We start from the raw sequence: 27,374 nt of genomic DNA, 5'->3' as shown, positions 1-27,374 counted from the left end.
CGACGTCCCCCCACTAGCTGGGCAGCAGTCCAGAACCAGTAACCAGAGGCCACCCTGCAGGGCCTGTGCACCACTCAGGCCCCCAGCACATGCACACACACACAGGCAGGTACACGCCGGCATCCCAGAACATGTATGAACCCTGGGGTCCTGGGGAGAGACAGTAGGGCAAACTCCCAGAGCAGTTTAGCTTCCAGCAAGGATGGATGGGTGGATGAGCGGGTGGGGGCATGAACAGGGGAGACTGGGAAGTATAGGAGCTTTTACTTCCCTACAGGTAGATGCTCCTGGAGTTCCTCAGTGGGCCCAGTTACAGACCAACACTGCCTTGTCCTCCGATGACAACAGGTGAGCCTCAGTTCCCTCTGCAAAAATAGTACCCACCTCATATGTGAGCATGTGCGAAATGAGACAGTGACACACCAAGCACAGGGCCCCCACATAGATGCGGAACCACAGATGCTCCTCCTTACCCTGTGAAATGAAGGTAATGAATGGATGGGCAGCTACCTCTTCATGGTCTCAGGAGAAATCAGTCTCCTGCCCCACCTGCCCCCCCATCCCCTGACACCTTCACCATCGATCCTGGAGCTTGGGGGCTTAACTGGAGACTGCCTCTCCATCACTTCACCCTCTTCACCTTGAATCATACATTCATCCTTCATCCTTTCTCTCTCTTTGTTGTTGTTGTTGACGAAGTCTCACTGTCACCCAGGCTGGAGTGCAGTGGTGCGATCTCAGCTCACTGCAACCTCCACCTCCGGGGTTCAAGCGATTCTCCTGCCTCAGCCTCCTGAGTAACTGGGATTATAGGCATGCACCACCATGCCTGGCTAATTTTTGTATTTTTAGTAGAGACAGGGTTTCACCACGTTGGTCAGGCTGGTCTCGAACTCCTGACCTTGTGGTGGGCCCGCCTTGGCCTCCCAAAGTGCTGGGATTACAGGTGTGAGACACCGCGCCAGGCCCATCCTTTCTCTTAATCAGTCTTGTTGGGTGCCTGTTATGGCCAGGAACGATTCAAGGTATTGGGATTGAAAGAAGAATGGCCCCAGCACTTTGGGAGGCCGAGACGGGCGGATCACGAGGTCAGGAGATCGAGACCATCCTGGCTAACACGGTGAAACCCCGTCTCCACTAAAAAAATACAAAAAACTAGCCGGGCGAGGTGGCGGGCGCCTGTAGTCCCAGCTACTCGGGAGGCTGAGGCAGGAGAATGGCGGGAACCAGGGAGGCGGAGCTTGCAGTGAGCTGAGATCCGGCCACAGCACTCCAGCCTGGGCGACAGAGCAAGACTCCGTCTCAAAAAAAAAAAAAAAAAAAAAAGAAGAATGGCATTCAATGGTTCACTTGGATAGATAGACTAATAATTGTGTTTGAGTCTTGTGATGGTCTACAGGCAAAGGAATGCAGCAGCATAGGGATCGGGGAGGCAGGGAAGGCCTGTGAGGAGGAAGTCACAGAGGAGATAAATGAGCAAGGGCTGCCCAGGCTGAGGACAGTCCAAATAAGCAGCATGTGCAAAGGCACTGAGGCATAAAAGTACACAGAGTATTCATCAGGGGAGATTGAGCAATCCGGCGTACTTAGGGTATGAGCTGTAGGAGTGTGCCGGTGCATCTGAGTGTCTGTATTTACAGGGATGGGGAGCAGCTGCAGGGTGAGAGATGAAGTTAGAAAAGCAGACCAGGGTTGAACTGTGGAGTTCATGGTCAGCCAGGCCAAGAAAGCTGAACTTCAACCTGTGGATAGCAAAGAACCACTGGAGGTGGTCCACCATGGGGATGGCATGGATGCATATCACAGCAGCATTAATTAGGCTCCAGCTATTGCAAGCACAGTGCTAGGCTCCTCCAGATACAGGAGGCTCTCCTTGGCTAGCTCTGATGATAAATGAGTCCAACAAGGTATTTTCCTCTTTGATTCATGCAACTATCCCTGGAGAAATGGCTAGCTTTGGAGCAGTTTTTCCTCTCTGAAGAGCCAGCTTGGCTGGCTAACTGTGAAGGCAAGAGGGGGGGATCCTATACCATCACAACACTCCCCCACAGCCAGGGATACTGGGAGCAGCGCTTGGAAGCCCTTCAGAACCTCCTTATAAACCTCCCAGTTCTCCCTCTGAGGATTTGAGAAGAACCTGAGAATGGGTAATGGTGGAAGTGACACGCACCACAGAGAAAGAAAAAAGAGGGAAACCCTTTCGGGCTGGACAAGGATTTAGAACTGCATTTCAGTGGATGAAGAAAGGAGATTTGGGTGGTGGCAGCCACCTTGCAGCTTCCAAACTCTGCTCAAAGCCTCTTGCCCTGCTTGCAGCAGGAAAGGGTCTCTCTCTTTCCATCTCTTCTCTCTCCTGCCTCCCATCCCTCCTTCCCAGCTACTCTCCAGAAAGGTTTATGGAGAAGACTCCAAATAGCCCCCTCTCCTGCAGGCATAGTCACACCAACTGAAAGGAGATTTAATTAGCAAAATCTCGTTAGGCAAACGAAATTATCCGTAAGACAATACTCTTCTGGACAGGGGGTATGATTAAACAAAGCCATTAATTGAGAGAGTCGCCTTGGCAGCTCCCTGATGCATTCATCGCTGGGCCCGCTCCACTCGGCCTCCTTGGGCCAGGGGAGCAGACTCTTTGCCTCCTTCCCTGCCTGGTCCACCCCCTCCCCACTCCATCTCACTCTTCTGGGGTGCCTCCAGTTGGGGCTGCAGACCTCGGCATCTCATCAATTGGCCTCTCTGCCGCCAGATTCCTGCTAAAGTGCCTTGATTGCATAATGTCTATTTGCATAATGTAAATTGCAATCTCCTAGCTCAGGAGGCAGGAATCACAGAACAGCCATTATTTTTTACCACTCCACAAAAATTCCACATTTAGAAAGCAGATTTGCAGCTTGGAAAGCCTGAATCTGAATCCTCCAGAAACGCCATTAAATCACACCAATTAAGCCGGACCCGCGAAAAGCCCCTGTCACTGCTCTCTACACACTCAAGGACTGCCAGCCTAGATGGAGGCCATGAGAACCTGGAGGCTGGGGCCACGGAGCTGGGAGCAAAGCTGGAAGAGGCAGGAAATTCTGTTTTATAAACCTTAGCACACACCCTTCGAGCATAGGTTCCCATCAAGATCTGGTCGAGTGGGGTGGATCGAGTCTGTTGTTTTTACGCTCGTTGCCTGATTTCCTGTGGGCGCACTGTCTGACTGTCTGTAGATGCAATCTACGGAGAAGAGAGTACGTGAAGAAGAAACCTCCACCTTTCCCAAAGGTAAAGGGAAGATCCAAAGTGTTTCGCATGGGGTAAAACATCCACCCTTTTAGTGGTTCTTTAATGACCTTTTCTGTCTCCTATAAAGTCCCCTCCAGCCCACTGAAAGAAAAAATGAAGACAAACCCTACTCAGGCCAGACTGGCCAGGCTGGTTTCTGAGCTATTTTTGAGAGCTGTTTCCTTACGGGTCACTGGGGTGAGGTGTGAGTTACAAGGTCTCTGGAAAGGGGGCATTCCCTTGGACAGCCAGCCAGGATCCCAGCTTCTCTGCAGCAGTATACCTGGCTAGTGTTTTGCCTCTTTATTGCTCATTCAATATTCATTTGTCAAAGGGCAAGATGCTAATGTGTATTATTAAAATATCAATAGTTAATGAGTGAACTTTTATGGAGAGTACAGTTAAAGGCAAGATTCTTGACCATCTCTGTCAGAAGCAATGGAAAGGAATAGTCTTTCTTTCCAACTCCACTTTTTATTTATTTACTGGGTGAGTGATGGCTGGAGCCTTAGTGAGTACCATTGTATGCCAAGAATGGCTCCAGATACGTGCACATGCTGGATCGCAGTGAGTCCTCACAGCAGTCCTGAGAAGTATATACAACCCCATTTCCATTCCAGAGACGAAGAAGCCAAAGGCCAAAGAGATGTGCCCAGGATCACAGGGGTGCTAAGGTTGGGCTTCAAACCTGATCTTTGTACTTCAAATCCAACATTCTTTCCCACGCTGGAGCCTTGAAAATCTAAATGATCTTTATGTCTGTTTCCATCTGTTTCCTTCACGTACCCAAATTAAATGTTAGCTTCCTGACCTAAGTTTCACAAAAGGGGACAGAACAGGAAACCATTCCGTACTTTCACCTAGACTCAACTCTATAAAGTAGGCCCACTTAGATATATCTAAACAAGTTCCCAAAATCTTATCTGCACATTTAGAATCTTAGAAATGAAGGTAACATTGGGGATGATGTCATCAGAATTTCCATTTACAGAGGAGTAAACTGAGTATCACACAAGAGAACAGTATAAGTCTCAAGTATAGAGAATCCTCAGTTGAATTTCAACTCTGTTACTTCCTAGGGTATTCCTCTTGTTCTCTAAGCCTCCTCTCCTCTTCTGTAATAGAGATAATAACAGCATCCCATAACATAGTGTGAGGGTTCAGTGAGAGAACGCACCGTTAAGTGCTTAGCATAATGCCTAGTATGTAGTAAGTGTCTAATAAGTGGAAGAATCCAAGACTCTCCTGCCAAACTCCAGCACTTTTTATCAAGACCAAGTCCCCTCACCCCTCTCGTCCCTGCCCCCTCCCCTTTGGTGTTAGCGATTCTCAGATTTCAGCCCTTTGGGGATACGGGCTGGTTGTTTCTCCTCTTTGGTAGCTTGGGCTTTTTTCTATCCCCTTAAGTCACAACAAGGCACCCAGGACACTCAGATCCTCTTCCAGGATTTAGCTGCATCTGGGTCAGAAAAATGGCAAAGGAAAGAAACTATAGTTCTTGAAGGGCACAGCCTCCCCAGGACATAATATGTGTCAGACGGGAAGGAAGGAGAGCAGGGGATGTGAGGTCAGCGAGGAGGGGCTGCCCCGAATTCCCCAGCTACAGCACAGCCCCTTAGAGCATCTTACATCCTAATCTTTGTGTGAAGCCTACCCCAGCTTGGAAGTCCATGGGGATGGTGGTCCAGGGAGCCCTGGATGTGAATGAAGGGCTCAAGGCTTGTGGAGTCCTAGCTCACAGTCTAGGACTCCTCCAGACCTGACACTTGAAGATGTGGGTCACAGACTCAACTCAGTCTTGCTGAGATGGACCCTGAGGTCGAAGTTTCTACCAGCTGCAGGACCTGCTAACATCAGCATAGCCTGCCCAGGAAGGAATCCTTGCCTGGCCTCCGCGGGCCCTTTTGACTCAAACATTCTGTGAATTAAGGGATAGTTTAATTTATCTAAGGCAGGGGGTTCTTTAGCCTGTCTTTCTAGGGTGAACAAATCACCCCCAAAGAAGGGTTCCTTTTATTCTTCCTGGGAAATAGATGAGGCTGTGCTATGCCAGACCACTAACTTGATGAGTACTAATTGTGGTAGACTGTATTCTCTAAAGACAACTGCAACAAGATACATCCTATTCCTCATGCTGTTCTTTCAATGTGATGTTGATACTCCTTGGAGAGATGGAGTGGGGGGGGGGGAGGTATTTATGTTCCCTTCTCTTAAACCTAGGTGAACCTTTGCAACTGCCTCAGTTGAGAGAATGCAGTGGCTGTGATGCTGCTTGCCTTCGAAGGGCAGGTAATAAAAGGCAACACAGCTTCCACTTGCTTTTTGCTGTCTCTTGAATGCTCACTCTTGGAATCAAGCTGCCATATTGTGAGGAAGCTCAGGCTACATGGAGCTGTCACATGGGTCTGGCCAAGAGAGACCAGCCAATCTCTCAGCCAACAGCTGGCATCAAAGCCCAGAATGATGACAGAACAAGCCTTTGGATGATTCCAGCATCTAGCTTTTGAGCTGCCCCCACTGAGATTCCATGGTGGCACCTCATGGCACAGAAACAAGCTGCCCCACCACGCCCTTTCTGAATTCCTGACCTGCAGAATAAATGATGTTAAGCCATTCTGTTATGGGTGATTTGTTACATAGCCTAGAAATGGGACACCACTGGAATTAACTTGGAATATTTGCTGTTTCCCTCTCAAATCCAGCCCTCACTGGCCCTGTCTCTGAAACTTCAGACTTTTAGACTCTTCCCTCCTCAACTGGTCCCTATCACCCTGAGCCTGCCTCCCCCTCTGCTCTTCTTCCTTTCACTCCAAAAGGTAGGATTCCCATGCCTGAGGCCACCCTGGTAAACCACTCCCTGAAAGGTCATTTGAATCTTTCCATTTCAGAGCCCTGAGACCTGAAGAAACCTGTGTTTCCTGGTTCCTCTCTGTAGGCCCAAGACTGTGTCCCCGCCAGGGAGCTTTCCTGGGTGTGGTGGCCAGAGCCGAGGTGCCCGGCTGCCCTCAGGGATCGGGGGGGGATGCGCAGGCCTATTTCCCCCCACGCTCTCAGCTCTCATTAAGGTTCACGCTCAGCTTGCTCCTCATACTTGACTTATGAGGTCCCTCTAACGTCCGACGCGAGGAGACATCGATTCTCACAAAGGTCATTATCTTCTAGTCTGCCCCTCCGCCCACCCCCGCCCTACCTCCTAGGCAGGCTTTCCTGGAACAGGATGGAGGAAGGTACCCTTCCCCCTAAACCCTGGCCTGGAGATCTGACTGCTCCTGAGCAGGGCTGCAGAGGAGGTGCCCTGGGAGCCCAGGCCCGTCAATCACAGAGGCGACCGGCGCTGAATCGCAGGCCATTAGGCGGGAGGGCCGGCGCCCTGCTCACTCACCAGGCAGCCATCGGCAGGATGTTAGCCGATCACAGGGCGGCCATTCTTATGATTTATTCAAATACTCATTACAGTCAATCTATTTTTACACAGAGGTGAAGATGTGCGCTGATAACGGTTAATCATTTATAATTCCATGGACTGGTTGGAAGCCAATGTACTATCAAAGTCGTGGCGGCAGCAGCTCAGCCTCAGGTAGCCCCATAAGGAGGGTGGGGAAACTATGCCCGCCCAGGGCAACTTAGTCATCCAGGTAACCCTTACTAAAGAGCGAGTAGGCTGAGGGTGCAGTGGGCAGACTGAGAAGTAGGAATCCTGGACTTTACCCGCCAGGAGCTCACGGCCTCGCTGGAGAGGGCATGGTAATGTGACAGCCAGAGGTGGGGACGGACGCAGGGGACACAGGCAGGGGCAGCGTGTGTGAGTGCTGCGGAATTTCAGACAGGGAAGAGATCACTTCCAGCAGGCATTACCAAGGAAGGCTCCATGGAGGAGGCTGGACTTAGGCCGGGTCCCACAGGTGGGTAGACTTTTGCCAAGTGGGGAGAACCAATATGAGCAAATAAGCCTAAGTAAGAGGTCAAGCTATTACTGGGCTGATGGAAGGGAAGCGGTCAGCAGCATTTCCTTTTCCCTCCCTCATGCCTCCCCAGAAATAACCAGATGTAAAATCAAGTGCAGGCTATAAACTTGGCCCAGTTTGAGGACTGATGTCGCCACTTCCTCCCCTCACTGCCTCCCAAGCTTAGCCCACAGGCGATAGTGGCTGGGGTCTGGGTCGGCCTAGCAGACTCAACAGCTTCCTTCTCCGGCACTCATGACACATGTAACACATCGAGTCCACCTTAATGCACAATCAATATAGTCTAATTAAATAGGATGTCATATTACAGGGCCTCTTTGTCACATTCAGACATAATCTAATTAGAGCTCCACTGTATTTTATATTCTGACTAGCTCTTTGTTGAGTGTTTCTCTTGCACAATGCATGGCTGTTAAAGATCAGGTTCAGGGCTGGTCTTTAACCCCTAACCTTATTGAGTCAGCATGGAAAACGCCAATCAAAGTTACTTACAGTTCACAGCCCCTTTTCTAGTGAGCGGCATGGAGGATAGAAAGCCTCAGAAGTCCTGCTCCAGACGTCACCTGCCAATGAAAGAAAACATCTTTATAGACTGTGTAAGATGCTGCAGAAGTGAAAGCCAGGGTGGGGATGGGGGTAAACCCAGAGGTGGGTTTGGCTCAGGAAAAAGGCCAGGGCTGGCAGCCATGTGCCCGCAGTGCTGAGTGAGAAAGCTTCCTAGCAAGGGACTCCTGGTGCAAAACCATTATTGTTTAGAGACCCAATCAGGGCAGTGAGAGGTTCACACCCTCCTCTACCTGCTTGGTGCCTCCATTTCTTAGGACTTGTATTTCCCTTCCCTATAGGACTACCAGAGGAGAGAAAGGGCTCATGGTTGTCAAGTGCCCTGAGCTGACCAAGGTAATAATCATTTACGGGTGCCTCCTACCTATTGGAATACCCCATGCAGGGGAACAGAGCAGAAAGGCTCCTATGAAACTTTGCAATCTAGACAGGGAAGGCTGCAAAAGGCAAGCAAACAACAACACTGACCCTGTTGTCTCCTGCAGGAATATGAAAGTCTTGCTGCAGACGAGAACTCGCAAGTAAAGGTGAAGAGTCCCATAGGGCAGGAAGAAAAATGTGCATGGAGAAGAACGATGGGGCAGGACTGGAAAGAAAAAAGTCTGCCTGCTTTTAATTCTCTTTCTGGAGTAAAACAATTTTGTAAAAATAAAAATCGTCAACACATATTTATCAGTTGTCTGCTCTGTGATCCACACATGCTGAAGCAGCAGAAATAAAATCTATGGGTTCTGTTATAAAAGCACTGCCTCCACATTGCTGGGGAAGGGAGATCACCCACATAAAAGAACCCCCAATAAGGCCAGACTGTATATGAAGTTGTGCTAAAGTGTACAGAAGCGATGCCTATTCTCTCTCCACAGAGACACGAAGTCTGCAAGAGTTGCGGCACTCAAGGGGTTTTCATGAGGAGGTGGAATTTGAATGGTGTCTTGGCGGACTGGACAGACAAGAATTGGCTGGTGGGAGGGAGGGAGAGGGCATTCCAAAGAAGGGGGCTATCTGAGCAAGGGCCAAGGGGCAGAAGAGCATGGATAGTCCTGGGATGATGTAGAGACTTGTCTGCCTGAAAGACACTAGAGGAGAGAATAATGCCAGCTCAGCAAGGTGGGGCCAGAGCATTCAGAGGTTTCAGTGTCAGGCAAGAGAGGGCAGGCTAGCCTGTGGGATCACAGAGACATGGAAGGTTGTTCAACAAGGACTTGACATAATGTAAACCCTCACACGTCCCCGCCCTCTTTAGTACTTTCCCTTTAATTAAGACAAGCAAGCCTTTTTGGAAGAAGGTGGAATTTCAGTTAGAAGATTCAGGGATGGGGTGTAGTGAGATGTGCTGAGGAAACCAAATTGACTGTCTTGTTCATGATGACTTCCTTGAGGCAAAGGCATTTCCTCCGGGGCTGTCTCCTTACACCTGCATGATCAAGACTCATAGCTCATGGATATGCCTCAGAGGCAGGACCAGACCACTGGACTACAAACCATTGAGGAAAAGGACCATGTCTTCTGCATCTTTATATCCCCAGAACCTAGCAGAGTGCCCAGGATGTGCTGGGTTCTCAATAAATATCTGCTGAAATGTTGAATGGTGGACTCTTATCATTCCAACCAGAGGCCACCACCAGCACCTCAGAACCAACCCTCGCCTGGCAATGGGTTCCAACTTGTATTATTCTAAACTACTTACATATTACTACTGAGCATGATATGAACTGAACTTGGCACATGAAGTCTCTAGATTGAATTACATGGAGCTGTATGTTCTATCCCTGCCCTCTGGGACTGTCCGTCTGAGACACCTGGGACTTGAAAGAAGATATGGCAGACTTTCCAGGTGCACATGATGCAAAGCTGAGAAAAGCAGTTACTGTGCTGGAGGGATAGATTCAAGATTGTTAGAAAACTTTTAGCAAGCTGAAAGAACAGGCCAAAAGTGAAAAGTCCATTTTTCCTTTACCAGTTTTTATTTCTTGCACAATAACATCATGACAACTACAAATGAAATAATTTTGAAAATAAAGAAAAAATGCCCACAATCTCATTACTCTAAACCATAAAATTAGTATATCCTTCGTCCACATGCAAACCCACTTTTTTTTTTTTTTACAGACTCTTTTGTAGAAAAGATTTGACAGGAATATATATACCAAATCCCACTCTTACATTTAAAACACGTATTTAAAAAAAAAAAAAAAACCAGAATGGGGTGACCCAGTTTGAAAAAAAAAAAAAAAAAAGACTTGGATTATTTGATTTAAATCCAAGCTCAAAATGAGCCAGGGTATGATATTGTTGCCAAACTCACTAAATGTGATCATAGCTTGCAGTAATAGCCATATGGTACCCAACTGAGGGTTGAATGATCTCCTCCACTCTGAACTTACCAGTTTGTATTAGTTCTATATGTAGTTTTAGCATATTTTAAGAACTTTGACAATGATAAGTAGAAAAGAGAGGAGAGAGAAGATGTCTAGTGGTTAAATTGTGGGTTAGAAGTCTAGTGGTTCAAAGGATAGGCTCTGGAATCACACTGGACAGGTTTCGATTCTGGTTTGACCATGGGCAAATTACTTAATGCCCCCATGCCTGTTTTTCATCTATAAAATAGGGTTAAGGCTAACTCCTCCTCTGAGGGTGGCGGTGAGGATGAATTACTTAATATACTGGAAGGTTCTTAGAACACTGCCTCACACAAAATAAATACTTGCTGAATGTTAGCTATCTTTCCTGTTGTGGCTGTTTTCCGTATTTATTAGGAGGCCATGAGGCAGAAGATAATGGAGAAAAAACTAGAGATGTATCTTCCTTGTCCCTTTCTAAAATTATCCACTGGTCCTTGCTCTAGTGACTAAAGCAATACAATCCTTCTCCCACATGGTATTCCTCCAAATATTTGAAGAAACTATGTGAGACGGGGACTGTGTTGCTCTAGAGGATAGGATTAGGACTAACTTTAGATGTTAGCGGAAGCCAATCTGCAGTTCAACACAGGAAAGAATTCTCTGGCAATGAGAACCATCCAGAAATGAGCGAGGCTTCCTTGGAAGGTAGTGAACTCCCAACACTGAGAGGAGAATCCTGCACTGGGTGAGAAGCTGCTCAAAGCATGTTTCCCCGATTTGGGTTTCAGCCATCAGTAAAGTGTTGAACAGCATTCGAAGACTGATAGTGTTGACACACTTGTATTTTGATAAAATATTAATAGCATCTTCTCTCACCATCATTTCATGAAATAATTCAACTCCCCCAAAATAAAGAGTGCAAAATCTCACAATAAAGAGCCATCCTTTGAGAAATACAGCATCATGTTTTCTCTCTCTCTCCACACACACACCTGTGTGTGTAGGCACACGCAGTCTCTACACACTGTACTTATGTTTCACTCATCAGTATGCACCACTGAAAAGGTCTTCCTGGACTGGCACTACCCCATGAATGCCTGTTGGGGAACCATCCATGTGCCTGATGTTTTAGGGCCTTCCAAAGCCAGCTGTCTGTGATCCACGCAGGCAAATAATCACGGCAAAGCCTTTCAACTGTGCAATAATGCAACCAGAATTTGAACTCAGGCTTGTCTTATTCATCGTGAAAATAAAATGGAATCATAAATGAGATTGGCAACTCACATTTATAGATATGAGTGAATTTATGAAATGGTAAATGAGGAGGGAGTTGAATGGTCATGCTTATTTGGAAAAGAGGTGGGGAGAGGGATAGAAGAAAGCTTCCCATAGGAGGTAGCGTGATAGAACTTGTCTCTGCATCCTCAAGGATAGGTGTGCAGGCATCTATGAAGCATACCCAGGTAAAGAGGAAGATGAGCTGGGGGTTTAGCAAAGCCATAGGCCTGACACAGAGAGCACCAGACTGGGGTCCAGCCAGACATGGGTGCATGCCGACTCTGTTATTAACTTACTGTTTGATCTTGGAAAAGGAACTTTAATCATTGTATGCCTCAGTTTCCTCATCTGCAAAGTGATAGAGTTAAACTACTAGATCTTTGAAAAAAAAAACTCCACCTGACAATCTCTGAGAGTGCCCAAACTAACCCTTCAGGGAGGGTGCTAAGTCTCTTGCTAGCACGGTATATCATTGAGGCTAAGAGTAAAGATGCTGGAGTCAGTTTCGGGTTCAAGCCAGACCCATCATTAACCTAACCCTAGCTTCTATGAACCTCAATTTTCTCATCTTTAAAAGCGTGCTAACAGTAGCACCTTTAAATGAGATGGTGCATGTACAGCATTTTGTGCAATGCCCAGGACATATTAATAACTTAATTAAGAAATGGCTGTGGCCGGGCGCGGTGGCTCAAGCCTGTAATCCCAGTACTTTGGGAGGCCGAGACGGGCGGATCACGAGGTCAGGAGATTGAGACCATCCTGGCTAACACAGTGAAACCCCGTCTCTACTAAAAAATACAAAAAAACTAGCCGGGCGAGGTGGCGGGCGCCTGTAGTCCCAGCTACTCGGGAGGCTGAGGCAGGAGAATGGCGTAAACCCGGGAGGCGAAGCTTGCAGTGAGCTGAGATCCGGCCCCTGCACTCCAGCCTAGGCGACAGAGTGAGACTCCGTCTCAAAAAAAAAAAAAAAAAAAAAAAGAAATGGCTGCAACTCAATAGGAAAAAGAGAGGCAAATCCAGAAGACTGAGGACTTCTGCATTCATCCTGCTGCCCATGACAAGTTTTCCTATTCTTTCCCAAGCCAGACTTTGGGGATGGGGACCAAACTGTGATAGCTCCTTCTTGAACACCAAGAGTCTCTCTGGATGCTCCTGTCCTCTACAAAGCCCTCTGTAGGCCTATAAGCCAAGCTTCCAAAAGAGAAACAAAACTTGGGTGGAAAAATCTGACTGCGATAGGCCATTCCAGGAGCAAACACCTGATGGACCATTCGTCCCTCCAACAGCATATCTGCAGCTCCCACCATATCTCACCGAGTCCCTGCTCTGTTCCATCTCTATACCCTCATCACCTGACAACGTTTTGCAGTTGTTTACACTTGTTCCATGAGGTTGTCAGTCAGGCACTGTGAACCCTGACCAGCAGGCTCTAAATGACACAATAGCTGCGTAATTAAATAGATATAATTACCTAGTGCTAACTTCTTGGCTCTGAGACTCTTATGTATCCAGCACTGAGGGTACTACACAGCTTTCTACAAAGCCCAGTGGGCCTGGATGCTAATTCCACACTAGTCCTCAGCCCCGTGGACCACAGGCAGTGCTGGGCACCCAGTTGCAAAGGACCTGGAAAGGGTCCCTCTGTGACACTCCTCAGGCCCTGCCCAGGCCAAGTCTCAACTCTTGGGCCTGGACCTGTCGGTATAAGTATGAACATGAAGTCCTCTTAGGAATGTTGGCACTGGTGGGTTAGCCCTAATATTTATCCCATATGGGAGAAAGAACTGGACACACTTATGACCTTTCTATGCTAGGCAGAAGCAAGCAATTTACCTCCAAGCCTGGGATGGAGAGACTCACATACACTGAGTGGTGTGGGCTCACAGAGTGGCCTGGTCTCAGCAGTTACAGGTAAACCCTCGAGCATGAGGGTGGGCCTGCTCACAGGCGAGTCTCCCTAGCCCCATGGACATCCTCTGTGGTGCTAAAACACCAAGACCCAAGACTTGCTAATTCTCCCTCACAAGCATCGCTGCTCTTCTACCCATCCCATTGGCATTGACCCAACTCTCCTTGTCTCCAGCCTCAATCTGTTTTTGCCCATCCACCCTACCACCCCTGCCCTGGGAATCTTTCTAAAACACAATTTCGATCATGTCCACGTCTCCTTTAATACCCTTCCACGACTCCTCGTTGACTGGCAGAGGTCACCAACTAGTAGCCCCAAGGTTGACTCTTGCCTGTCCAGTGTTTTTATAAATTCTGCCAACATCTAAACCTTGTGAAATTTCACATTTAGAAATCTGGATTCCTAACTTTTCTCCAGAAACCGTATGGCCTAACCATGCCAATTCTGCATTTCCACATGTCGATCATTGGATGACATAGAGTATCAGCTGCCTCCTTTTAACTGGGCACATGTCCTCCTGTTTGCCCCATAGAGAGAAGGCAGGTGTTGCCCCGGAAGCCTCGGGGCCAGACACCTAGAGGCTGATTGACGCTGCCTGCTGAGCAGTATCGGGTTCAAGGTGATAGCGTGGAGGTGGTGGGGGCGTCGCATTTTGTTCTCAGCTGTGCCGTACTCAGCTGCAGGCTGGAGGAGGAGGGCCAGGAAATGCCAGCACTGCTCCCACATGGACCCACCAAGTGTCCCTTCCTCTCACCTGGGCAACTCCTCCACTCCTAGTTGGGGAAGAGCTGGGGAAAGGTCTTACTGCAGTTTCCCAGGAATGCCAGTGGCCAGAAGGCAGGTGCTGAAGGCCTCCCTTCATTGCAGACACTTTCCCCACCCCCAACTCTGTAGCGGTTGCACCCCTCCCTTTATTTCCATCCCACTCCTCCTATCAAAGCCCTAACAGCACATATTTTGTTAATTGTACAAACCTAATGGGGGAATGCATTGGCAAAAAGGGTAATGGCCATCAGACCAGCAATAAAACAAAATTAATGGCCCATAGGAAGAAATCATGTCCACTTAATCCTGGCTCTGAAACTCTAATAGAATAATGGAATACCAACCGAGGGTTTTTTCTCTCTATGCAGATTGCTTACACCATGTTAATCACTTGCAAAGCAGGCCACATACCACTTCAGCTCACATGACCCTCCAGGGAAAGTAGCAGACCAGAAACATTCAGTGCAAGGCTCATTACTGACATGCACCACGCAGCAACACCTTCCCTCCCTCCCCCAGGTGACTCCAGGACAGCCAGTGTGGGGTGTCATTGACAGCCATCAGGTGTGGTGGGCCGGAAAGCAAGACACATAAGACCTAATAATAGCAAACATTTATTGAAGGCTTACTATGTGCCAGACACTGGGCTTGCTGAGCCCCTTCTATGGACTGCATGACTGCCACCCATTTTCAACCTCTGTCGCTGCATGGTGCAGTCAGGTAGCCAATGGCCACGTGTGGCTTTTAAAATTCAAATTCTAACTAATTAAAACGAAATGAAATGTAAATTCAGTCTTCAGTTTCACTTGCCACATTTCGAGTGCTCAATAGCACATGTGGCTAGTGGTTGTGATACCGGACGGCTCAGACAGAGCACGTTTCTCTCATCATGGAAGGCTGTGCAGGACTGAGTTGCTCTAGAATGTTAAGGCTATTGTATCTTTTTTGTTCAACTGATTTTGAAATAAAGGAGGGGAGAGCTGAGGTACGCTACCCACGGTCATGCCATGCCGCTGATACACAGCTGAGCTGGGTTCTAACCCTCATCTAACCCAACCTAGTTCCAGCCAGGACCAGCAGTGGAGGCAGCATGGGGCCTCCTGAGCCTTTCAAGCCTGGTAGAAAGTCTCTTCTGTTATCTGTGGCTCCTCCGGGGCTCTCTGAGAAAGTGCCTTTTGCGGCAGGTGCCACAGACCCCGTAAGGTCAGTAATTGCTCAAAAGGCGTTAGTGAAGAAAATGAATATTGACTTAAGGGACAGCAGAGAATAATTAAGACACCTTAAAAACGTACATCCACTTTTTACGTACTATATACCCAAAGGAAGCAAAAGTGGTGACTAAAGCAGATACTTGTACACTTGTGTTCATAGCAGCTTTATTCACAGCAGCCAAAAGTGGGAGCAACCTAGTGTCCGTCCACAGACGAACGGACAGACACAGTGTGGCATGCATGTGTCTACATCCAATGGAATATGATTCAGCCTTAAGAAAGAAGGAAATTCTCACACATGCTACAACATGGATGAACTCTATACGGTTCTACTTGTATGAGGTACCGAGAGTGTCAAACTCAGAGGCAAAAAGTAGACCAGTGGTTTCCAGAGGTTCAGGTGAATGATGAGGGACTGGGGAGTTGTTGCTTAATGAGTACGGAGTTGCAGTTTTGCAAAAGGAAAGGCGTTCTGTGGATGGATGGCCGTGATGATCGCACAACAATGCGAATGTACTTAATGTCACCAAACACTAAGGCTCATTACTGACATGCACCACCTAGCAACCCCTTGCCTCCCTCCCCCAGGTGACTCCAGGACGGCCTGTGCAGGGTGTCACCGAGAGCTATTGGGGTGCTTAAAAATGCTTAAGATGGCAAATTTTATGTGATGTATGTTTTACCACAATTAAAAAATATGTATATATGCCACCACTAATGTCTCCCAATTTCTATCAAGAATAGTAAAAATAAAGAGCCTGAGATCTTTAGGAGTAGGGGAAGGAGCAGCTCATCAGTCCAAGGAGAAGATAAAGGAGCCAAAGCCTGACAGACAGAGCAAGGAACCCAGAGCCTCCCAGCTCCAGTGGAGAGAAGTCAGGGGAGAGGCTGCCAGGGAGGAGGGCCTACGTTCCTGAGGATGGGATGGCTGGGCCAACCTCCAACAGGGAAGGCAACTCCAGAAAGCTGATGCTGGAAAAATGAGCAATGATTTAGGATTTAAAAAAAAAAAAAAAAAAAGCCTCGTGAGGGTAAGAGAGGGGGCCAATTAAGAGTGTAAGAGAGTATCTACACTCCTAGTTGTGCCGTCTAGAAGTATACCCACAGCAATAAAACAATAAGCAGGAAATCTAAAAGAAGAGGGGAATAGGAGGAAGAGAAACAGATGAGAGGATCTGGGCACCTAATGTGATACAGCAGTAATGGTTTGGCGTGTTGGAAAGGGGGTAGAAAGGACCTAGGAGACGGCCCTTGTCCTGACAGTGTTATGACTCTGTGCACATTGCCCTAACTCTCCGGGCCTGAGGTTCCTCATCTATTCAACCCAGTGGCTGTACCAGAGCAAGAAGAACCTTAAGGTGGTAGCGGTCCACAAATCCCTGGAAATTTTATCCAGAATAGTATTTGTGTGTAAGTTTTTCTGGGGAGAGGTTTACAGATTTTACCAAGATTTCAAGGCTGTCCACATCCCCTGAGAGGTTAAAAATCAGTGGAGAAGACACTCACTAGGTTCACATTCAGCCAGAAAGTTCTACAATTCCAAGAAATCTTGGACCAGACACCAGTAAATCTTTGGGGAGTCAAATAAATCCAGATGTTTATTCCTGCCTTGCTTGCCACACAGACATATTATAAAAATGAAATGAAATAATTATATACTTTGAAAAGTTAATATTACGTGTCTTGTGCAAGTAAATATTGCTGTTGTTGATTCACAGGAAGCAAGAGAAATTCTGCAGCAGGCAGAAAGGAGGAGGCGAGAAGCCGCTCCTCTACTTCCTGAACAAAGGCAGTGTGAGGAAAGGATGTGAAAGTGCCACAGGGTGATCCCTGGGCTTACCTCATTTGGTTGGAAATGAAGAGGCCTTTAATTCCCCTTGTGGAAAAGGGTCTAGCTCAGAGAAAAAAAAGAAATACAACCTACCCAGGAGGCGCAGCCCAGAGCAGAACACACGCATCTCTTTGTGTTAACAAGTCCTCATTTTGCATCTGGCTTTACTTCGGAGGAAATTTTCAACTGTGTGACTGAGAAAAGTGACAGACTCAGGGGAAAACAGCACAGGCAGAGGACAGTATTTGGCACCAGAGAGCCAGCCCCAGACTGGAAGTCCTGCATCATGACTAAGCCAGGGTCGCCAGGCCAGAGGGGACATTGCTACAATGGGCTGTGCCCCCCCAGGAGTAAGCCAGCCTAGAGGCAGTGGGTCAGGAAGCCGGAGTCCGGGGCAGCTCAGTGCAGAAGTCAGTGCTAGAAGTGAGATGGTTGGACCTGGGCAGACTCTTAGAGATCATCTATCTTGACCTCCTCATTTCACATTTGAAGAAACAGTTCAGAGAGTGGTGGAGACTTACTTGGAGAAGTCCAGGATTGGAAGCCACACCAGTAATTCCCTTCATTCATTCACAAAATGTTTTCTGAGCATCAGACCCTTCACTAGGCTGGGGATCAATGATGAACAACAATTCCAGTTCCCTGCCCTCAAGGAGCCCACAGTCTAACGACGGGACAGACAACCAGCTGACTTGGGAGTTAAGTATGATGCAGCAGCTATGTAGGTCCTGCAGGGTGGGTTCCCCCCACCAGGTGTTTCAGAACCTTCTATTAACTCCCCTTTGGGGCAGGTACATCCAGACAGGGGGCATGGCGGGGGTAGGCCACACTTTCTCAGACCAGTGCTGGAGGGAGTAGAAGGAATTTCGCTATCAAATCCAAGCCAAGCTAACAGTCATTGGCATCTCAGAAAAGGTGCCGTCCAGGCAGCCAACCGAAGGCCACTGGAGAGAGCACCCAGCACCCAGCCCCCGGGGGAGGGAGATGGTCCCCACTCCAGCAGGCCTGCCATAGGCCTCTCCAAGGGCACCACGGCACTTCCCATTCATTATTCCCTAACTTGCCTCCGGGGGGAGGTCCTGAATATTGTTTCATAAATAACTTAACAAGACTCCAGCTTGTCTCACTGAGGTTAGGCAGATGTGTACGGTGCTGGCTGATTACGAGGGAATTTGGCTGTGCTGAATGGTTCTGGGAGGCTGATTCTCTGCGGAGGGGTGGCTCAGTGGAGAAGACAGCCAGTGTCCCCACCTGGATCTAGGATCACAGCAGGATGCTGAAAGAGCATTTGTTTCCAATTGTTCTTAGCCACTAATTTGGCTCCAGGGTATAACACCAATCTGAGAACAAACGGAGTAGGAAAACTGCCTTTCTGAGGGAGGCCTGATTTCACCATAAACACGGGAGGGGCGGGAGATTTCCTGAGTTCACAGCACAGGCCTCCGCCTCCTGGGCAAGGCCGGCAGCTTCAATCTCCAACCCGGAGTCGCCCCGGCTGCACGGCCATCTGTCTGCCTCACCTGCGCGTGGCTCCTCCAAGGGGCTCCAGCAGAGGACAGTTTACTCTGATGGCAGGTAGGTAAAATGGGATCCCTTGCTAGCAGTAACTACCTTGAACAATCTCTCTCCTGAGCAGCCGACAGTCTCCACCTGGCACCTGCCAGCCACAGAGCTTGCAGGTGGCACAGGCTGGATGGGCTGGCCGGGGCAACTCCCCAGGCATGGAGGGGCCAGGGAAGGCCCTGTTGAGGCAGGACTTGCTGGAAGAGCCCTCTGTTGGGCTGCAGGAAGGTCCGCCGGAGACACCCATCAGTAGAAGACACAAAGGCAGCTGTGTTTCTGACCAACTGAAGAGCTAGCAGCGTCCAGGGGCAAAGGCCGCAGCAGCCGCTGCCTTCTCAAGACTCATGTGTAAGACCGCCAGTAACAAGAGGCTCTTCTTGTCCCTAAATTGCCTTCTTGTGGCTTAAAATAACTGAATCAGAGAACTTTCAGTGGGACCCTCCCGAAAGCCAACGAGGAGATACCATGCCTTTACCAACCCTTGTGTCCTTCACTCACAGCCTCCCAGCAGCAATGTCATAGTTTCTAACCCAAAAATGCCTTCCTCACCAGCATGTGATTTAGCTATTCAATAGCTTCCTAGATTCAACATCGTATAAAAATACTGGAGGAAAGAGGGCAGTTTTGTTTTGTTTTGTTTTGTTTATCTTCTGGAAGTCAAAGTACACGCCACGTAATCTTGGCATTAAAGTTTATGAACCTTGTTCAAAAAGAAAACTGTCAGACTCTTGCTGATGGCTTCTTTACTCTGGTTTTACACACACTGCTAACAGACTAAGTTACCTGGTACCTTGAGCCTCAGCTGATTAGAAGTATTAAAAGAGGGCCTGGCATGGTGTCTCATGCCTGTAATCCCAGCACTTCGGGAGGCCGAGGCACGTGAATCACTTGAGTCCAGGAGTTCGACACCAGCCTGGCCAACATGGCAAAACTCATCTTTATTAAAAATAGAAAAAGTTAGCTGGGCATGGGGGTGGGTGCCTGTAATCCCAGCTGCTCGGGATGCTGAGGCAGGAGAATCACTAAAACCAGAGAGGTAGAGGTTGCAGTGAGCCAAGATTGTGCCATTGCACTCCAGCCTAGATGACAGAGCGAGACTCTGTCTCAAAAAAAAAAGGACTGATAGAGGAAGAGTGTGGGCTGCCCCAAAAGGTAAACTGAGGCATGGAAGGTTGGCCAAGGAGTGAGCTAAAAGGCAACCCAATGTGTCATTAAATGAGGCTCAATCATGTTCTAGGTAATTTACTCAAGAACACAGGGAGGATGTCCACTCGTAATATTTACAACATCCTCAGGGTACTTGAAGATAAACCGTTAGCCATCTAGAAAATCCCAGATGAGAATCCTTCTTGGTGGTTCCAGGCTGCCAGCCTCTTCCTGTAGGTTGTCTGGTGTGTTCAGAAGCTGCTTGCATTCACTCAACACTCATGGACTCCTCCAGTTGCTGGGTCACCCCAACAATGCAGAAAGCAAGATGAAAAGCAGAGACACCTTTTGATGCAACACACACACACACACACACACACACACACACACACACACACCAGGAGCACCTATTACACATTAGGTGCCTGACAGATGCACATTGTACAGATGTTAGAAAAGGCATCTGGAAAGAGCAGAGGCAAGACAGTCAGACTGTTCTTTAACCTAGTCCCTAGGTACTTAGGTGAAAATTTTTGTGAGAAGGGGCTATACTCATTCGGGGTTCAACTAAAAATATCACATTATGAAAACATCAAACTGCTCCACCAAGACAAACAAAAAGACAACATAGCCTCAAGCCTGAAAAAAATGTGGAGAAGATACCCCCCAGGGCACCTCAGAGAAAGGTTGAAGGAAAGGCCTCCGTGTCAGTCCCAGAAAAAATTCCCCACTGGAAGAGAGCAAGGGGTGTGGCTCAGGATGAGGAAGGACCCATCGCCGTGGCCCCAAGGCAGCTGTCACCCTCTATGGGCTCAGCTTCCTCACTCAGACATGGAACAGTTTGGGGCCATCAGTGTCTGAAGTGCTTCCGGCTTCCAGGTCAACAGGTTCCCAGCTTTGTTCAAGGGCCGATTCTCCTTGTCCCCCTGCTTTATTTTCACCGCAGTTTTGAAAGGCATGATTCTCATGAACAGTTCCTCTCCAGGCACCGGCCAATCACCCAAAAATACACATTTGATTTCTTCCTAACTGTGTGAGGTCTCTGCCTCAGGTGCCCAACCAGGCGACAGCAAGTGATTCTTCTTCCCCTCCCCAGCCGGGCAGGCAGTAGGCTGTAGGTCATGGCACTACTGTCATTTTGGGGACAGGAAGTTTTTATGAGACCCACAGGGGGTGGTGGGGGAGGAGGAGGGATTCCAGCAATCTGCCCTGAAGAATGCGGGTTAATAATTTATATGTGCACTTAAAAAAAAACCCTACTGAAACAAATTGCATACAAATTGTGTGACAGTCGAAGGAAATGTGCCAGTGTTGCTCAGTGAAGCGTAATAAATATATGCAGCCCATAATAACAAGTTACTTAAACTCAGGGCACTATATGATTTATTAATTGTCTTCTAATCCTTTCCAGCTACAACTAAACCAAGAGTGTGGCAGCATCTCACATACTGACTTACATGCCTCCAACACCAAACAACGTGGCTGCGGTCAGCTCTCAGGTCCATTTTTGAGTCTGGCCCCCAGCTCTGCAGATGGGCGTGGAGCATAGTAGGCTGCTTAGCAGACTGCTGTTCTCACCAAAGGGGGTAGATGTGCCCCAAACACACTGCACTTATCACATGGATGCCACACACCTCAAGCTCATTTTGCCTAGAGTTCCCCTCACCTGGCTTCCCTTTCCCATCCACCTCTCCCACTGCCATCAGTACCAAGGTGCCCCTGGGTGGACACTAACCCCAGTAGAACATAGTCCACTGTCTCCTGGGATGCCCCAGTGCCAGGCTCACAGCCCCAGAGTCCACTCCAGCAGCAGCTGGGGAGCCAATTAGATGGTGAGAATTTTTTTTTTTGTTTTAGACAGAGTCTCACTCTGTCACCCAGGCTGGAGTGCAGCGGCGCGATCTCAGCTCACTGCAACCTCCGCCTCCCACGTTCAAGCAATTCTCCTGCCTCAGCCTACCAAGTAGCTGGGATTACAGGTGCCCGCCACTACATCCAGCTAATTTTTTGTATTTCTAGTAGAGTCGGGGTTTCACCATGTTGGCCAGGCTGTGATTCGCCTGCCTCGGCCTCTCAAAGTGCTGGGATTAGAATTAGAACAGAAATGGGAGCAGAACACAAAGTCCTGCCCTCTCTCTGGGACGCACTGACCCAGCAGCGAATGTAGGATTTTGCTGTTGTGTCCACTGGTTGGGTCTCTGCCCTGTCCCTAGTGCTACAGATGCTGGCCTTTGAAACTTTGGAGGAATGTCCCCTCTGCTTTTGTAGTCAGAAATACTGCTTCTGTGTATGGATGGATGGATGGGGAAATAGAACAAGGTCGGATCCTAGGCAAGGTATGACAGGAGAATTGCAGAGACTGGGTTCAAGAGGTGAAATGATTCCCCTGGGCCGATTGCCCCAGTGACTTGCCATTGTTTCCTTCTCCCCCAACATGCTTCTCTCCGGCCTTCCCATCTCACAATGGCGCCATCTTCCGCCAGGTACCCATGTCTGGAGCCATCTCCGATGCTGCCTCTGCCTTCTCCCTCAATCCCATACCACAGCGGTGGGGATTCCACGCCTAAAAAAGACTTTTCAAATCCATCCCTTCTGTCTCCACTGCCACTGTGTAATTCGGAGCCCAGGGGTTGGAAATCAGCCGCTCTTGGCAGAACGCAGCCCCAGACATTTTGTGGGAATTGCACAGTGTTTTTGTGTTTTGTTTTGTTTTGCTTTTAAAAAGGTAATATGGAACATGGTTCAAAATCAAAAAGTGTAAGAAGGTAAACACTGAAATGTTTCCCTCCCATTCCTGTCTCCCACCTGTCCAAGCAAACACAAATATAGATTCTTGTTTTTCCCTTTTTAGACACACTTTTTATGAAACTTGGTGAGTTTTTTTTTTTTTTTTTACCTTTTTACACATATTTTGGAGATCTTTATCAGTACAAAGAAAACTTTCTCATTTCTCTTTTTAAATGAATAGTATTCCATTGTCAGGAAATTCCATAATTTAATAAGTTGGTCTTCAATTGATGGATATTGGGTGCTTTCCAATCTTTTGCTATTACAAATAATGTTACAAAGAATGTACTTAGACATATGTCATTTCCTATATGTACAAGAATGTCTTTAGGATCATTTCCCCAACATGAAATTGCTGGGTCAAAGGCATATGATTTATCATTTTGATGGTATTCGAAATGGCCTTTCAAAGGGGTTGTGCAGATTTACACCATAAGACAGTGTTTCCCCAGGGCCTTGCCAATAGAATGTGATATCCAATTTTTTGGCTTTTTGCCCATTTAAAAGATAAATGAATAATGGTATCCCAGGTTAGTTTTAATTTGCATTTCTCTTACTATGTGCAAGATTGACCATTGTCTCATATGTTAAAAGCTATTTATATTTTCTTTTCTGTGAATAGTCTGTTCACATTCTTTGCCCATTATTTTTTCTACTGGGTTTTTTTTTGTTGTTAATTTTGGGGAGCTCTTCATATATTAGGGAAAATAGCCCTGTGATATGAGTTGTAAAAATTTTTCCCCAGGTTGTCATTGTCTCTTAACTTTGCTTATAATTTTTCTTTTTGAGATAGAGTTTCGCTCTTGTTGCTTAGGCTGGAACGCAATGGCGTCATCTTGGCTCACTGCAACCTCCACTTCCTAGGTTCAAGAACTTCTCCTGTCTCAGCCTACCAAGTAGTTGGAATTACAGGTGCGTGCCACCACCCCCGGCTAATTTTTTGTCTTATTAGTAAAGACAGGGTTTCGCCATGTTAGCCAGGCTGGTCTCGATCTCCTGACCTTAAGTGATCTGCCTGCCTTGGCCTTCCTAAGTTCTGGGATTACAGGTGAGAGCCACCATGCCTGGGCTGCTTATAATTTTTGATGGTAGTTTAAAAATTTTTAGTTTGAATGCCAACAGGTTGAGAGCCAACATTCTCCCACTGGCTGCAGCCTCCACTGCTCCCTATAATTTTGCAGTTGACGTGCTTTACCCTTTTTGATTGCCAGCCTGGATGTGGATGTGACACCTGGAACTGCCACTACCATCTTGTGACCCAGAGGAAAACCAGGTGGAAAACAGAGCTAATGTCCCGAGGATGACAGAGAAAGAACCTGGGTGCTTGTGGATGTCAGAAATCCCCTGAATTTCTCCAACCCTAGAGCAGTCCTGGTACTGAACTTCATAACACAGAAGAAACGAAATGCCTCACTCTTTAAGCCTTTTGGGGTTGGATTTGCTGCTACTTACAGTCTAAGGCTTTCTAACTGCTACACATCTTGACTGCTCTTCTTACAAAGGTCTGGTCCCCTCTAATCCATGCGCACTGCTGCTCAGGCCAGTATTCTAAAATATAAACCTGGCAGTGCCACTCCCCATCTAAATATATGCACTAGCTCCCCATCTCCTGCAAGATATCATCCAAGTGTCTTAGCTCTCACCCTGTCCCTGCCTACACCACCCAGCCTTGCTCACACCTCTGTGCTTTTGCTCAGCCTGTCCCTCCTGCCCTGAGCGCCCTTTTCCTCTTTCTGCTGTCTAATTCCCAGGACAGTCTGTTCTGGCGTCACCTCCTACAAGCAAACTTCGGAACAAGTTCCTGTCCCCGCCCCCTCACTGCCACGCAGCACCCAGAGTCTTCTCTATGGTTGCACAAACCCCAGTGTCCACGCATGTCTTTACAAGTCCGAGCACCCACCCCACTTACTTCCCCCTTGAGTTCCTTGAAGGCAGAGACAAGGTCTGATTCACTTCTGCATCCCCAGTACCCAGCTCGGGGGCCGGCACAAGCTGGTGTTCACGGGGTTTGCACACGTGAATGGAGCTCCCCCATCTCATCCTGTTTGTTCCCACAGATGCCCCCTCAGGCCTCCTGCATCCAGCTCCTCAGAACCAAAGCCTTCCCACCCAAGTCCACATCACATTAAAGAGCAGTTAGAAGAAAGGCCCGATCCAAACCTGCCTGCTCTAAGAGGAGAAGCAGGTGACCTGCTGAATCACCAGATCAAACAGTGCCATCTGCCTCAGCATGGGCTTATGCCAGGGTCCGCAGTGCCACAGCAAATCATCTAGTGCAACAGAAAGTTGAGGTTAGGAGCTGGGTTCCTAGCCACTTACTAGCTCATGAATTCTGACAAATTACTTAACCCCTTTGCGATTCAGTTTCCTTATTTGTGATGGAGGGATCAGGAGGCCAGTGTGAAGATGAAATTAGTGTAATTGTCTCACATAGAAAGTGCTCAGTAAATGACAGCTATACTATTCCCCCTCCTAGGTTCAAAACCACCTCCCTAGGTAAATGCGGAAAAGTCCTCGCAAAGTAGACCCCAAACACTTCCCTAGGGTGGGTCTCTTTTCCAGCTCAAACAGCAGTATGAGGACCACAGGGCAAAAATATATTCATGGGGCAATCATGCAGAGGGAGAGCCGACGTGCACTGACACTTCCTGTGTGCCCGCCTGCGCTAGGCACTGACACTTCCTGTGTGCCCACCTGCGCTAGGTGGCCTCCACCTGTTTCCACGCACATTCCTCACAACAACCCCACAAGGAAGTATTTGTAGCTGGCCTTGCAGTGAGGCTTAGAGGAGTTAACAGTTGCCTAGTGTGAATGTCCATGGCCATGATCCTGGCTACGTGGAAGCGTGAAGATCTGAACCCAGCCCCACTGGGCTCCCGCCTGAGTTCTTTTCCTTGTCACATGTTGCCTGCAAACTACATGGAGTGAGAGCTGGTCTGGCAAATCTAGGACTTGTGATCCCTGCTGATTAAGCCTAATAAGGTGACCAGAGAGGAGCGTGGAAGGAGAGAGATCCAGGAGTGGGAAAGGAGGGGATGAGAGAGTGGAGAGAGAAGCTCCTAGAAAAGGCTTCTCTCCTATCACCAGCGTGCTGTTGTCTGGAGGGGCGTGTGTGCACATGCCTGTGTGTGTGACTCCACGGGTGGGTGTTCCTGCATGTGTGTGAGTGTGACTCTGTGTGTATGACTGGGTGTGACTTTGTGTGTGTGTGAGGGAGAGAGAGAGAGAGAGACTGTGTGTGTGTGTGGATGTGTGTGTTTGTGTGTTTTGAGGGGACAGGGAGCCTTTCCCAGCCTGGCCTCCTGCCTACTTTCACGCACATGCACATCCTGGCCACACTGAGCCTGAACATGCCCCATGTGAACTCCGCGTGTGGTCAACAGTGGGAGTCTTCACCTATTAATACGCCTTTAACAAGGCCCCCCTGTTGCAGGCTGTTCAGGCCAGCCACGTGACCTCAGTGGCACCAGCTCTGTTACTAGCCCCTGACTGACCTGGCTAGACTGCTGAAGGGACAGCAGGGGGGAGGAGGGAGGGAGGAAGCACCTTCACAAATGCAGTGGGCTTCCCTGGACAGGCCTTCCCAAATCCAGAGCGCTGGGGCAGAGAGAACTCTGGGAAAGGCGCCTCTGCCTGGGCATCTCTCAGTTTTCACAGACATCCAGAGCACAGGGGAAAACACACACCCCTTCTCATAGGAGCAACGCTTTTGAAGAAGAGGGAAAGCAGTGGGGAGGGAATGAGGGGAGAAGGGGCAGGCTGGGTTCTCAGCCTCGCTGCCTCCCCAGCCGGGTTTCTCAGGCCCCCTCAGCATCTGCCAGGACTCGCCCTGCTACCAGGACTGCCCTGAGTTTCTCTCTCCTCTCCCTGCTGGGTGGAGGCAAAAGCAACTTACCCCATCTGACACTGTCTATGGGAAGGCAAAGGGGGCCCAGAGAAGGGCCCAGGGTCACACTGTGGCCCGTCAGGAGCAGACAGACTCCAAACCACAGGTCAGGCCTCTCCCTGCCTTAGTCCTCTGGCTACTCATGGCTCTGAAGTCCTCTAAGCCCTGGTAGACAACAGCTGTAGTCAAGGATTTTCTCCTTGAGCAGGACAAAAGGAGTTAATCTCATGGGACCTGACCCAAGGTGAAAAAGAGATATTGTTGTTTAATGTAAAAACATCTCCACAGCCGGGGTAAGCCTCATTTTCTGTATTCTTTAAAGCTTTTGAGGACCTAGTGTTCTGAAATCAATCTGGAGAAGCAATGAAATTGACCAGTTCAAGTCAGCAGCAAGCATGGACTGCAAGGCCCTTCTTTACCCATGCCCTGGCTTTTCTCGTGTTGGCAAAACCAGATGCAGAGACTAAACGACTGAGCGCTGTAAGTGACCACCTAGGCCTGAAGAAGACCTAATCATCCAGTCTTGCCAGGGCCTTCCTTCCAGCCTCTGCTTTTAACTTATGAGAGGGTAATGGGAAATAGTAGTTAGTTAGTTAGTTTGTTAGTTAGTTTGTTTGTTTTGAGACAGAGTCTCGCTCTGTTGCCCAGGCTGCAGTACAATGGCTTGATCTTGGCTCACTGCAACCTCTGCCTCCCAGGTTCAAGTGATTCTCCTGCCTCAGCTTCCCGAGTAGCTGGGATGACAGGTGCGTGCCACTACACCCGGCTAATTTTTGTATTTTTGGTAGAAACGGGTTTCACCGTGTTGGTCAGGTTGGTCTTGAACTCCTGACCTCAGGTGATCTGCCCGCTTCAGCCTCCCA

At 48.4% G+C, this 27,374-nt stretch overlaps 1 protein-coding gene across 3 annotated transcripts in view; it reads right to left on the bottom strand.

The window, feature by feature from the left end:
* Window positions 1–27,374, bottom strand: part of PKNOX2 (PBX/knotted 1 homeobox 2) — a 269,332-nt gene that overhangs the window by 191,343 nt on the left and 50,615 nt on the right. For all 3 annotated transcript variants that reach the window (XM_008021384.3, XM_073022095.1, XM_008021385.3), the window contains exon 2: window positions 7,722–7,792. The gene's annotated coding sequence lies outside the window, so the exon portion shown is untranslated. The remainder of the gene's footprint in view (window positions 1–7,721; window positions 7,793–27,374) is intronic.

This window comes from Chlorocebus sabaeus, chromosome 1, assembly GCF_047675955.1.
Source record: "Chlorocebus sabaeus isolate Y175 chromosome 1, mChlSab1.0.hap1, whole genome shotgun sequence".
Classification (NCBI taxonomy): Eukaryota; Metazoa; Chordata; class Mammalia; order Primates; family Cercopithecidae; genus Chlorocebus; species Chlorocebus sabaeus.
Note: the sequence above shows the minus strand (reverse complement) of the source record. Positions and strands in the feature narration are given on the sequence as shown.